Source organism: Pseudophryne corroboree, chromosome 1, assembly GCF_028390025.1.
Source record: "Pseudophryne corroboree isolate aPseCor3 chromosome 1, aPseCor3.hap2, whole genome shotgun sequence".
NCBI lineage: Eukaryota > Metazoa > Chordata > Amphibia > Anura > Myobatrachidae > Pseudophryne > Pseudophryne corroboree.
Window position 1 is genome coordinate 577179826 of NC_086444.1, and position 13154 is coordinate 577192979.

General features: G+C 44.3%; 1 protein-coding gene and 1 pseudogene across 8 annotated transcripts in view; both read right to left on the bottom strand.

Moving 5' to 3' along the window:
• LOC134923511 (uncharacterized) overlaps window positions 1-13154 on the bottom strand; it is a 210390-nt gene that overhangs the window by 126008 nt on the left and 71228 nt on the right. The gene's annotated exons all lie outside the window — the stretch shown is intronic.
• On the bottom strand, window positions 7-124 carry LOC134952604 (5S ribosomal RNA; annotated as a pseudogene).

Consider the following 13154-nt stretch of genomic DNA (forward strand, 5'->3'; position numbering starts at 1 on the left):
ATCCAGAACTTACTACACCGGGTACTCTCAGGTGGTCCCCCTCTTGATACTTGCCCGGCCCAACACTTTATCGCCTCCAAGATCGGACGAGATTGGGCAGTTAAAGTGTGGTTTGGTAGTAAATTGTATTTTGTATCCCCTCTGGAATCGTTGATGAGAGTTCACGAATATAGAGGAAATTATATGAGAGAGTATTGCAGAAAATATAGATATTAGAGATAGTAAGATGGATCTGCTGTTGGTGTTAGACAGCTATACCTGTCAGTTGAGAAACTGCCCCAGGAAATAGTATTGTTGTGCTGAATCACCAATGAGAGTCCTGAAATACCAGAAACAAAGAGCACACAGTATTGGTTACATTGTGTACTTTCCTATGTTAATAGAATTATTTTGCATCTTATTCATTATGTCTATAAAAAGGACCACATGTCCTCAAACAAAACAGGCCCCACGGGTGCGTCAGCCCACCAGGAATCTTCCCTGTAAGCCCTATGGCCAATCCGTCTCTGAACATAACAGTTATTAACAAATGTATATTATGTTTTTTCCTCATTGGTGACATTCAATAAGATTACCCCATACTGAGAAATAACATATGCTCGTAATGTTAAAATGTAAATTATCAGTGTCATTTCCTCCCATGTATGAGGTATATAGTGGGAGTATGCCTTTGACCAATGGGGGGAAATTGGGAGGTCCCTGTGACGCTTTTTATAGCATCATTGGGACATTCAGCCGTAGGAGTGATCAAGCCCGCCAATTGGGTGAAACGCGTCTCCACGGCAACTAGCAACAGGAAGTATAAGGCACCTCCATACCCACGCAGCGGCATCCTTCAACACAGTCCGCGGTAGTTGCCCATCCTCCACGAGCAGAAGGATGCAGCACTCCCGGACCGGACTTCAGAGACAAATCATCAGCAGAGCCTGCGGGTAGATGCACAACCTCGTATAGCTGGTCTATATAAATAACGGGTATTAACCAGAGTTCCTTATTACTTGCTCTGCTACATTTGGGTACATCATATACAAAGTCCGTAATATTTGCTTTGCTGCAATTGGGTATATATATTTCATAATACAATAGCCTTGTGTTAAGGATACAAAAGGGCATCATGTATATTTTCTTATGTATACATATTCTCTAGCTGTCTGACTAACAACTGTTCTATCCCGGCTGCCCAAAACTCTTTCAAACATCCTGTTATACTTGAACAATTCAGTAAAACAGCAGCATCTCTATTAGGACAAAAAATTTTTTTTCCTTATTCTCAGCCGTTTGACCAAACAATTGTTCTAGTCTGGCTGATTGGAACAATATTTTACTGTATTCAAAATATATACTGTTTAACTTTTTTCTATTCTGGTATACGTGAACAATTTAGTTCAGAACAATGGAATACTGCAGCCCCTGTGTCAGAGCATAAAAAAAGGGTTTTTTTCCCCCCCTATTCTCAGTTGTCTGACCTTACAATTGTTCTATCCTGGCTGCTTTGAACTTTCACAAATACCTTGTTGTAATTAAACATATCTATTAACATAGGAAAGTACACAATGTAACCAATACTGTGTGCTCTACATGTATTTTTCTCTTTTTTCTGGTATTTCAGGACTCTCATTGGTGATTCAGCACAACAATACTATTTCCTGGGGCAGTTTCTCAACTGACAGGTATAGCTGTCTAACACCAACAGCAGATCCATCTTACTATCTCTAATATCTATAGTTTCTGCAATATTCTCACATATAATTTCCTCTATTTTCATGAACTCTCATCAACGATTCCAGAGGGGATACAAAATACAATTTACTACCAAACCACACTTAAACTGCCCAATCTCGGCCGATCTTGGAAGCGATAAAGTGTTGGGCCGGGCAAGTATCAGGAGGGGACCACCTGAGAATACCCGGTGTAGAATCTGCCGACAAATTCTATGTTTCTATGTTTCTAGTAAGTTCTGGATCCTAATCCAGTCTAACGCTGAAAGCAGATTCACACATTTAATTTCTGCTATCCCTAACCTGCTTCCCCAAATTTCAAGGTGTCTCCAAAAATCTTTTTAATAAAAAATTATTTTTTCTTTACATACCACTCTTGTTTAACTTTTTACATGGATAAGTCCACTGGTATTGAGGATGTAATATAGATAACCGCTATAATACTAAACGGTCAATAGAGGGCGCCGTATACATAGTCCAATACAGGACTTTAGAATTATTCCTGTTGCATATTAGGCATATAGCCAAAATATAATTAAAAAATCTTCTTTATGTTATAGATTTATTATACATGTAATTTAAACAATTTTCACTCCCAACATACTTTCAGGGGGTATTGTATCTTAAGATATTTATAATAAAAGTTACGTTTTAATATATATAATAATCCTTTTTCTCAACAATTTTTCTATGTAATAAGTGCGCCAGACAAGGGTCTTTTTCTTTCTTGTCTGTCCAGTTACACAAGGTCGACAGATGAAATGTCAACATTGCTTAAGGTGGACAGGTTTAAAAGGTTCACGTGGCAGTGGTCGATATACAAATGGTTGATACATTTTGGGGGGTTTCACACGTTTTCTCATCGTTTACTTGATGCCAACACAGCGACCATTTAAACATCCCTATGTCAAACTGATGGATATTGACATGACAGCTGCCAACCTAGCATATCACAGATCTCTAACCACTGTGTGATTAAAGTAGGTGATAGGGGAGGACGGTGTGATAGCAGTGAGATTGGGGGGGGGGGGGGGGGGGTTGGCTCCTCCTGGCTAAATTCAAGGGTGACTTCTCTGTAGCCTCATCCTACTTGACCTCTTGATGCAGCATTTGACCGGGATGCGGTTAATATAACGCTTGTCAGGATCCTGCCATTCAGTATACTGACACAGGAATCCCGACAGCTGGGGGGAAAATGTTAGCGGTCAGAATCACAACCGCAGCCCAGTATTCCCACTCGGGTGGTGGGTCCACGCGGGCCCGAAGCGTGGTGAGCGGGCTCACTGCAGGGATGAAGAAGACAGATGAAGAAGAAGGATGAAGAAGAACGAAAGAAAGAAGAAAGAAAGAAGAAGAGTTTGACCTATAATCAGTTCACCATGGGATGAAACAATGTTTTAAAAGCAAACTTTTTTTTATAACTATAAGGAAAATATATAAAAGGTACATACGTAGACTTATAACTTATTTAACTTTAAATTAGAGCTCTTTCACATGGCTCTGGGCTTTAAATACAGCACTAATAAATAAAGGAGACACAGTGAGTTATATGTTGTTAAATACTATTATGTATCTATTCATGTTTCCCCAGTAGTTAAATTACAAAAAGCAAGTGTTTATCCAAAGGAGAAATTCTTTTGATTTAAAATTATTTGATAACCACTTGACAGGAATTAGTTATCTATGGCCCTCATTCCGAGTTGTTCGCTCGTTAATTTCTTTCGCATTGGTGCGATTTTCCGCTAACTGCGCATGCGCAATGTTCGCACTGCGGCTGCGCCAAGTAAATTTGCTAAGAAGTTTGGTATTTTACTCACGGCATTACGAGGTTTTTTCTTCGTTCTGCTGATCGGAGTGTGATTGACAGGAAGTGGGTGTTTCTGGGCGGAAACTGGCCGTTTTATGGGAGTGTTTGAAAAAACGCTGCCGTTTCTGGGAAAAAACGCAGGAGTGGCTGGAGAAACGTGGGAGTGTCTGGGCGAACGCTGGGCGTGTGTGTGACGTCAAACCAGGAACGAAACTGACTGAACTGATCGCAGTGGCAGAGTAAGTGTCGAGCTACTCAGAAACTGCTAAGAAATTTCTATTCGCAATTTTGAGAATCTTTCGTTCGCAATTTTGCTAAGCTAAGATTCACTCCCAGTAGGCGGCGGCTTAGCGTGTGCAGTGCTGCTAAAAGCAGCTTGCGAGCGAACAACTCGGAATGAGGGCCTATGCTGTATGTTATATTTCCTCACTGTCAGAGAGTGGAGGTAACAGGCAAGACATTGCATGTTCGTGTAAAAATAAGAGCTGTAAAGAGCGACATCTTGTGGAAAGTCTAGAAAAGTGCAGCTTTCACTGCTAATAATTTATAATACGATCTGCTGTTCAATTTTGGTGATAAAGTATCTTGTTGTCTCCAACATGTATTTTTGTTTTTGTTTTGTCCTTGTTTCAAAGTCATGTTTTATATAAATCATTTTGTAATCATGTTTTGTATGTTATCATTTAGCCAAATGTTTCTCATACCCAAAGCATCTTCTTATAAGGAAGGAGATAAAAATGTTGTTCCAGACTAACCAATGAAAACAAGTAGTTAGAGTCATTGTTAAACTATTTAATCTTGTTTTTTTCTTGCCCACTGTGGAGCTTTATTGTTGCTAAATACCAAGCTGGAACTGCACTGTGAGGTTTTTGCATTCATTAAACAAGCGTGTTCCCTGGCAAAGCAAGGGACACCCACAAATTAAATAGGGACAGCGCACGTCAAAGGCGAGCACATTGAAAAAGATAATAATAATAATAATAATAATAATAATAACAATAATAATAATAAAGTTATCCCATTCGCAAAGTGCTTAGTAGGTGTGAGTACTCTCAGGTAATGACATCACTGACACTGGTGGGAGGAATCAGAGTTTAGAACAACTCTCCTTAACTGTATTGTATCTCTTACTTAGGCTGGGTACACACTTGCCGATGTGCATCCGATATATCGTCCGAACCGGCGGATCGGACGATATATCATATACATTGGCAAGTATGTATACTCTATATCGTTAACGATGCATGCTCGCGCGGGTCGTTCCGAGGTATAATATCTTTAGTTTTCAACTTGAAATTTAAAGGTATTGTACAAGACGGCATATACCTGGATGTATTGGATATAAACAGTAAATATACATATTTATATATGTACATATACAGAGAACCCTGCACTCTCCTAAGTAAGCTTGCGGCCCACTCGACGGGACCCCATTTCACCGCAAGTCCTACTCTATCACATAAACTATCACATAGATTTTTTAGGGACCTGGCTACTGCTGTCTCATAGGGGAAAATGTGCTTACCTGGTTTAAAGCTTACCTGCCACACTTATGGCTTTTAAAAGGTAAGACAGTCACCAACACAACTAACACAACTACACAAGTGTGCTTTCCTAATGTTAGTTACATATGTTTTGCAAAAGATATGATAAGCCTCCAGGCCACTTCATGGGGGCTTTATTACTGGAGGTCCCTAATACTAGGCATAAGACCAGGGCATGGACCCCACCCCACAAAGTCAGCTCAGGCCCAACCACACCAGGGCAGCACACCATTGCAATACTATAGTAGTGTTAATATTAGAGATGAGCGCCGGAAATTTTTCGGGTTTTGTGTTTTGGTTTTGGGTTCGGTTCCGCGGCCGTGTTTTGGGTTCGACCGCGTTTTGGCAAAACCTCACCGAATTTTTTTTGTCGGATTCGGGTGTGTTTTGGATTCGGGTGTTTTTTTCAAAAAACCCTAAAAAACAGCTTAAATCATAGAATTTGGGGGTCATTTTGATCCCAAAGTATTATTAACCTCAAAAACCATAATTTACACTCATTTTCAGTCTATTCTGAATACCTCACACCTCACAATATTATTTTTAGTCCTAAAATTTGCACCGAGGTAGCTGTGTGAGTAAGATAAGCGACCCTAGTGGCCGACACAAACACCGGGCCCATCTAGGAGTGGCACTGCAGTGTCACGCAGGATGGCCCTTCCAAAAAACACTCCCCAAACAGCACATGACGCAAAGAAAAAAAGAGGCGCAATGAGGTAGCTGTGTGAGTAAGATAAGTGACCCTAGTGGCCGACACAAACACCTGGCCCATCTAGGAGTGGCACTGCAGTGTCACGCAGGATGTCCCTTCCAAAAAACCCTCCCCAAACAGCACATGACGCAAAGAAAAAAAGAGGCGCAATGAGGTAGCTGACTGTGTGAGTAAGATTAGCGACCCTAGTGGCCGACACAAACACCGGGCCCATCTAGGAGTGGCACTGCAGTGTCACGCAGGATGGCCCTTCCAAAAAACCCTCCCCAAACAGCACATGACGCAAAGAAAAAAAGAGGCGCAATGAGGTAGCTGACTGTGTGAGTAAGATAAGCGACCCTAGTGGCCGACACAAACACCGGGCCCATCTAGGAGTGGCACTGCAGTGTCACGCAGGATGGCCCATCCAAAAAACCCTCCCCAAACAGCACATGACGCAAAGAAAAAAAGAGGCGCAATGAGGTAGCTGACTGTGTGAGTAAGATAAGCGACCCTAGTGGCCGACACAAACACCGGGCCCATCTAGGAGTGGCACTGCAGTGTCACGCAGGATGTCACTTCCAAAAAACCCTCCCCAAACAGCACATGTCGCAAAGAAAAAAAGAGGCGCAATGAGGTAGCTGACTGTGTGAGTAAGATAAGCGACCCTAGTGGCCGACACAAACACCGGGCCCATCTAGGAGTGGCACTGCAGTGTCACGCAGGATGGCCCTTCCAAAAAACCCTCCCCAAACAGCACATGATGCAAAGAAAAAAAGAGGCGCAATGAGGTAGCTGACTGTGTGAGTAAGATAAGCGACCCTAGTGGCCGACACAAACACCGGGCCCATCTAGGAGTGGCACTGCAGTGTCACGCAGGATGGCCCTTCCAAAAAACCCTCCCCAAACAGCACATGACGCAAAGAAAAAAAGAGGCGCAATGAGGTAGCTGACTGTGTGAGTAAGATAAGCGACCCTAGTGGCCGACACAAACACCGGGCCCATCTAGGAGTGGCACTGCAGTGTCACGCAGGATGGCCCTTCCAAAAAACCCTCCCCAAACAGCACATGACGCAAAGAAAAAAAGAGGCGCAATGAGGTAGCTGACTGTGTGAGTAAGATAAGCGACCCTAGTGGCCGACACAAACACCGGGCCCATCTAGGAGTGGCACTGCAGTGTCACGCAGGATGGCCCTTCCAAAAAACCCTCCCCAAACAGCACATGACGCAAAGAAAAAAAGAGGCGCAATGAGGTAGCTGACTGTGTGAGTAAGATAAGCGACCCTAGTGGCCGACACAAACACCGTGCCCATCTAGGAGTGGCACTGCAGTGTCACGCAGGATGGCCCTTCCAAAAAACCCTCCCCAAACAGCACATGACGCAAAGAAAAAAAGAGGCGCAATGAGGTAGCTGACTGTGTGAGTAAGATAAGCGACCCTAGTGGCCGACACAAACACCGGGCCCATCTAGGAGTGGCACTGCAGTGTCACGCAGGATGGCCCTTCCAAAAAACCCTCCCCAAACAGCACATGACGCAAAGAAAAATAAAAGAAAAAAGAGGTGCAAGATGGAATTGTCCTTGGGCCCTCCCACCCACCCTTATGTTGTATAAACAGGACATGCACACTTTAACCAACCCATCATTTCAGTGACAGGGTCTGCCACACGACTGTGACTGATATGACGGGTTGGTTTGGACCCCCCCCAAAAAAGAAGCAATTAATCTCTCCTTGCACAAACTGGCTCTACAGAGGCAAGATGTCCACCTCATCATCATCCTCCGATATATCACCATGTACATCCCCCTCCTCACAGATTATCAATTCGTCCCCACTGGAATCCACCATCTCAGCTCCCTGTGTACTTTGTGGAGGCAATTGCTGCTGGTCAATGTCTCCGCGGAGGAATTGATTATAATTCATTTTAATGAACATCATCTTCTCCACATTTTCTGGATGTAACCTCGTACGCCGATTGCTGACAAGGTGAGCGGCGGCACTAAACACTCTTTCGGAGTACACACTTGTGGGAGGGCAACTTAGGTAGAATAAAGCCAGTTTGTGCAAGGGCCTCCAAATTGCCTCTTTTTCCTGCCAGTATAAGTACGGACTGTGTGACGTGCCTACTTGGATGCGGTCACTCATATAATCCTCCACCATTCTTTCAATGTTGAGAGAATCATATGCAGTGACAGTAGACGACATGTCCGTAATCGTTGTCAGGTCCTTCAGTCCGGACCAGATGTCAGCATCAGCAGTCGCTCCAGACTGCCCTGCATCACCGCCAGCGGGTGGGCTCGGAATTCTGAGCCTTTTCCTCGCACCCCCAGTTGCGGGAGAATGTGAAGGAGGAGATGTTGACAGGTCGCGTTCCGCTTGACTTGACAATTTTCTCACCAGCAGGTCTTTCAACCCCAGCAGACTTGTGTCTGCCGGAAAGAGAGATCCAAGGTAGGCTTTAAATCTAGGATCGAGCATGGTGGCCAAAATGTAGTGCTCTGATTTCAACAGATTGACCACCCGTGAATCCTTGTTAAGCGAATTAAGGGCTCCATCCACAAGTCCCACATGCCTAGCGGAATCGCTCCGTGTTAGCTCCTCCTTCAATGTCTCCAGCTTCTTCTGCAAAAGCCTGATGAGGGGAATGACCTGACTCAGGCTGGCAGTGTCTGAACTGACTTCACGTGTGGCAAGTTCAAAGGGCATCAGAACCTTGCACAACGTTGAAATCATTCTCCACTGCACTTGAGACAGGTGCATTCCACCTCCTATATCGTGCTCAGTTGTATAGGCTTGAATGGCCTTTTGCTGCTCCTCCAACCTCTGAAGCATATAGAGGGTTGAATTCCACCTCGTTACCACTTCTTGCTTCAGATGATGGCAGGGCAGGTTCAGTAGTTTTTGGTGGTGCTCCAGTCTTCTGTACGTGGTGCCTGTACGCCGAAAGTGTCCCGCAATTCTTCTGGCCACCGACAGCATCTCTTGCACGCCCCTGTCATTTTTTAAAAAATTCTGCACCACCAAATTCAAGGTATGTGCAAAACATGGGACGTGCTGGAATTTGCCCATATTTAATGCACACACAATATTGCTGGCGTTGTCCGATGCCACAAATCCACAGGAGAGTCCAATTGGGGTAAGCCATTCCGCGATGATCTTCCTCAGTTGCCGTAAGAGGTTTTCAGCTGTGTGCGTATTCTGGAAACCGGTGATACAAAGCGTAGCCTGCCTAGGAAAGAGTTGGCGTTTGCGAGATGCTGTTACTGGTGCCGCCGCTGCTGTTCTTGCGGCGGGAGTCCATACATCTACCCAGTGGGCTGTCACAGTCATATAGTCCTGACCCTGCCCTGCTCCACTTGTCCACATGTCCGTGGTTAAGTGGACATTGGGTACAGCTGCATTTTTTATGACACTGGTGACTCTTTTTCTGAGGTCTGTGTACATTTTCGGTATCGCCTGCCTAGAGAAATGGAACCTAGATGGTATTTGGTACCGGGGACACAGTACCTCCAACAAGTCTCTAGTTGGCTCTGCAGTAATGATGGATACCGTAACCACGTTTCTCACCACCCAGGATGCCAAGGCCTCAGTTATCCGCTTTGCTGTAGGATGACTGCTGTGATATTTCATCTTCCTCGCAAAGGACTGTTGGACAGTCAATTGCTTGGTGGAAGTAGTAAAAGTGGTCTTACGACTTCCCCTCTGGGATGACCATCGACTCCCAGCAGCAACAACAGCAGCGCCAGCAGCAGTAGGCGTTACACGCAAGGATGCATCGGAGGAATCCCAGGCAGGAGAGGACTCGTCAGAATTGCCAGTGACATGGCCTGCAGGACTATTGGCATTCCTGGGGAAGGAGGAAATTGACACTGAGGGAGTTGGTGGGGTGGTTTGCGTGAGCTTGGTTACAAGAGGAAGGGATTTACTGGTCAGTGGACTGCTTCCGCTGTCACCCAAAGTTTTTGAACTTGTCACTGACTTATTATGAATGCGCTGCAGGTGACGTATAAGGGAGGATGTTCTGAGGTGGTTAACGTCCTTACCCCTACTTATTACAGCTTGACAAAGGGAACACACGGCTTGACACCTGTTGTCCGCATTTCTGTTGAAATAGTTCCACACCGAAGAGCTGATTTTTTTGGTATTTTCACCAGGCATGTCAATGGCCATATTCCTCCCACGGACAACAGGTGTCTCCCCGGGTGCCTGACTTAAACAAACCACCTCACCATCAGAATCCTCCTGGTCAATTTCCTCCCCAGCGCCAGCAACACCCATATCCTCCTCATCCTGGTGTACTTCAACACTGACATCTTCAATCTGACTATCAAGAACTGGACTGCGGGTGCTCCTTCCAGCACTTGCAGGGGGCGTGCAAATGGTGGAAGGCGCATGCTCTTCACGTCCAGTGTTGGGAAGGTCAGGCATCGCAACCGACACAATTGGACTCTCCTTGTGGATTTGGGATTTCGAAGAATGCACAGTTCTTTGCGGTGCTACTGCTTTTGCCAGCTTGAGTCTTTTCATTTTTCTAGCGAGAGGCTGAGTGCCTCCATCCTCATGTGAAGCTGAACCACTAGCCATGAAAATAGGCCAGGGCCTCAGCCGTTCCTTGCCACTCCGTGTGGTAAATGGCATATTGGCAAGTTTACGCTTCTCCTCCGACAATTTTATTTTAGGTTTTGGAGTCCTTTTTTTACTGATATTTGGTGTTTTGGATTTGACATGCTCTGTACTATGACATTGGGCATCGGCCTTGGCAGACGACGTTGCTGGCATTTCATCGTCTCGGCCATGACTAGTGGCAGCAGCTTCAGCACGAGGTGGAAGTGGATCTTGATCTTTCCCTAATTTTGGAACCTCAACATTTTTGTTCTCCATATTTTAATAGGCACAACTAAAAGGCACCTCAGGTAAACAATGGAGATGGATGGATACTAGTATACAATTATGGATGGACTGCCGAGTGCCGACACAGAGGTAGCTACAGCCGTGGACTATTGTACTGTACTGTGTCTGCTGCTAATATAGACTGGATGATAATGAGATGTAGTATGTATGTATAAAGAAGAAAGAAAAAAAAACCACGGGTAGGTGGTATACAATTATGGACGGACTGCCGAGTGCCGACACAGAGGTAGCTACAGCCGTGGACTACCGTACTGTGTCTGCTGCTAATATAGACTGGTTGATAATGAGATGTAGTATGTATGTATAAAGAAGAAAGAAAAAAAAACCACGGGTAGGTGGTATACAATTATGGATGGACTGCCGAGTGCCGACACAGAGGTAGCTACAGCCGTGGACTACCGTACTGTACTGTGTCTGCTGCTAATATAGACTGGATGATAATGAGATGTAGTATGTATAAAGAAGAAAGAAAAAAAAAACCACGGGTAGGTGGTATACAATTATGGATGGACTGCCGAGTGCCGACACAGAGGTAGCTACAGCCGTGAACTACCGTACTGTGTCTGCTGCTAATATAGACTGGTTGATAAAGAGATGTAGTATGTATGTATAAAGAAGAAAGAAAAAAAAACCACGGGTAGGTGGTATACAATTATGGACGGACTGCCGAGTGCCGACACAGAGGTAGCATCAGCCGTGGACTACCGTACTGTACTGTGTCTGCTGCTAATATAGACTGGATGATAATGAGATGTAGTATGTATGTATAAAGAAGAAAGAAAAAAAAACCACGGGTAGGTGGTATACAATTATGGATGGACTGCCGAGTGCCGACACAGAGGTAGCTACAGCCGTGGACTACCGTACTGTACTGTGTCTGCTGCTAATATAGACTGGATGATAATGAGATGTAGTATGTATGTATAAAGAAGAAAGAAAAAAAAACCACGGGTAGGTGGTATACAATTATGGATGGACTGCCGAGTGCCGACACAGAGGTAGCTACAGCCGTGGACTACCGTACTGTGTCTGCTGCTAATATAGACTGGTTGATAAAGAGATGTAGTATGTATGTATAAAGAAGAAAGAAAAAAAAACCACGGGTAGGTGGTATACAATTATGGATGGACTGCCGAGTGCCGACACAGAGGTAGCTACAGCCGTGGACTACCGTACTGTGTCTGCTGCTAATATAGACTGGTTGATAAAGAGATGTAGTATGTATGTATAAAGAAGAAAGAAAAAAAAACCACGGGTAGGTGGTATACAATTATGGATGGACTGCCGAGTGCCGACACAGAGGTAGCTACAGCCGTGGACTACCGTACTGTACTGTGTCTGCTGCTAATATAGACTGGATGATAATGAGATGTAGTATGTATAAAGAAGAAAGAAAAAAAACCCACGGGTAGGTGGTATACAATTATGGATGGACTGCCGAGTGCCGACACAGAGGTAGCTACAGCCGTGGACTACCGTACTGTGTCTGCTGCTAATATAGACTGGTTGATAATGAGATGTAGTATGTATAAAGAAGAAAGAAAAAAAAAACCACGGGTAGGTGGTATACAATTATGGACGGACTGCCGAGTGCCGACACAGAGGTAGCTACAGCCGTGGACTACCGTACTGTACTGTGTCTGCTGCTAATATAGACTGGATGATAATGAGATGTAGTATGTATAAAGAAGAAAGAAAAAAAAAACCACGGGTAGGTGGTATACAATTATGGATGGACTGCCGAGTGCCGACACAGAGGTAGCTACAGCCGTGAACTACCGTACTGTGTCTGCTGCGACTGGATGATAAATAATGATATAAAAAATATATATATATCACTACTGCAGCCGGACAGGTATATATTATATAATGACGGACCTGCTGGACACTGTCTGTCAGCAGAATGAGTTTTTTATTTTATAGAATAAAAAAACACCACACAAGTCACACGACGTGTGTTTAACTTTTACAGGCAGACATTCACAATACAATATAGTATACTATATACTGGTGGTCAGGTCACTGGTCAGTCACACTGGCAGTGGCACTCCTGCAGAAAAAAAGTGTGCACTGTTTAATTTTAATATGTACTCCTGGCTCCTGCTATAACCTAACTGCTCCCCAGTCTCCCCCACAATTAAGCTGTGTGAGCACAGTCAGATATTATACATAGATGATGCAGCAGCACACTGGGCTGAGCACAGATATGGTATGTGACTGAGTCACTGTGTATCGTTTTTTCAGGCAGAGAACGGATTATATTAAATAATATAAAACTGCACTGGTGGTCACTGGTCAGTCACTAGTATAACTAACTAATACTATCAGCAAAATTCTGCACTCTCTGTCTGAGTACTCCTCCTAAGCTCCAGTAAATGAAGTGTCACTGTCTCACTCTGTCACTAGTATAACTAACTAATACTATCAGCAAAATTCTGCACTCTCTGTCTGAGTACTCCTCCTAAGCTCCAGTAAATGAAGTG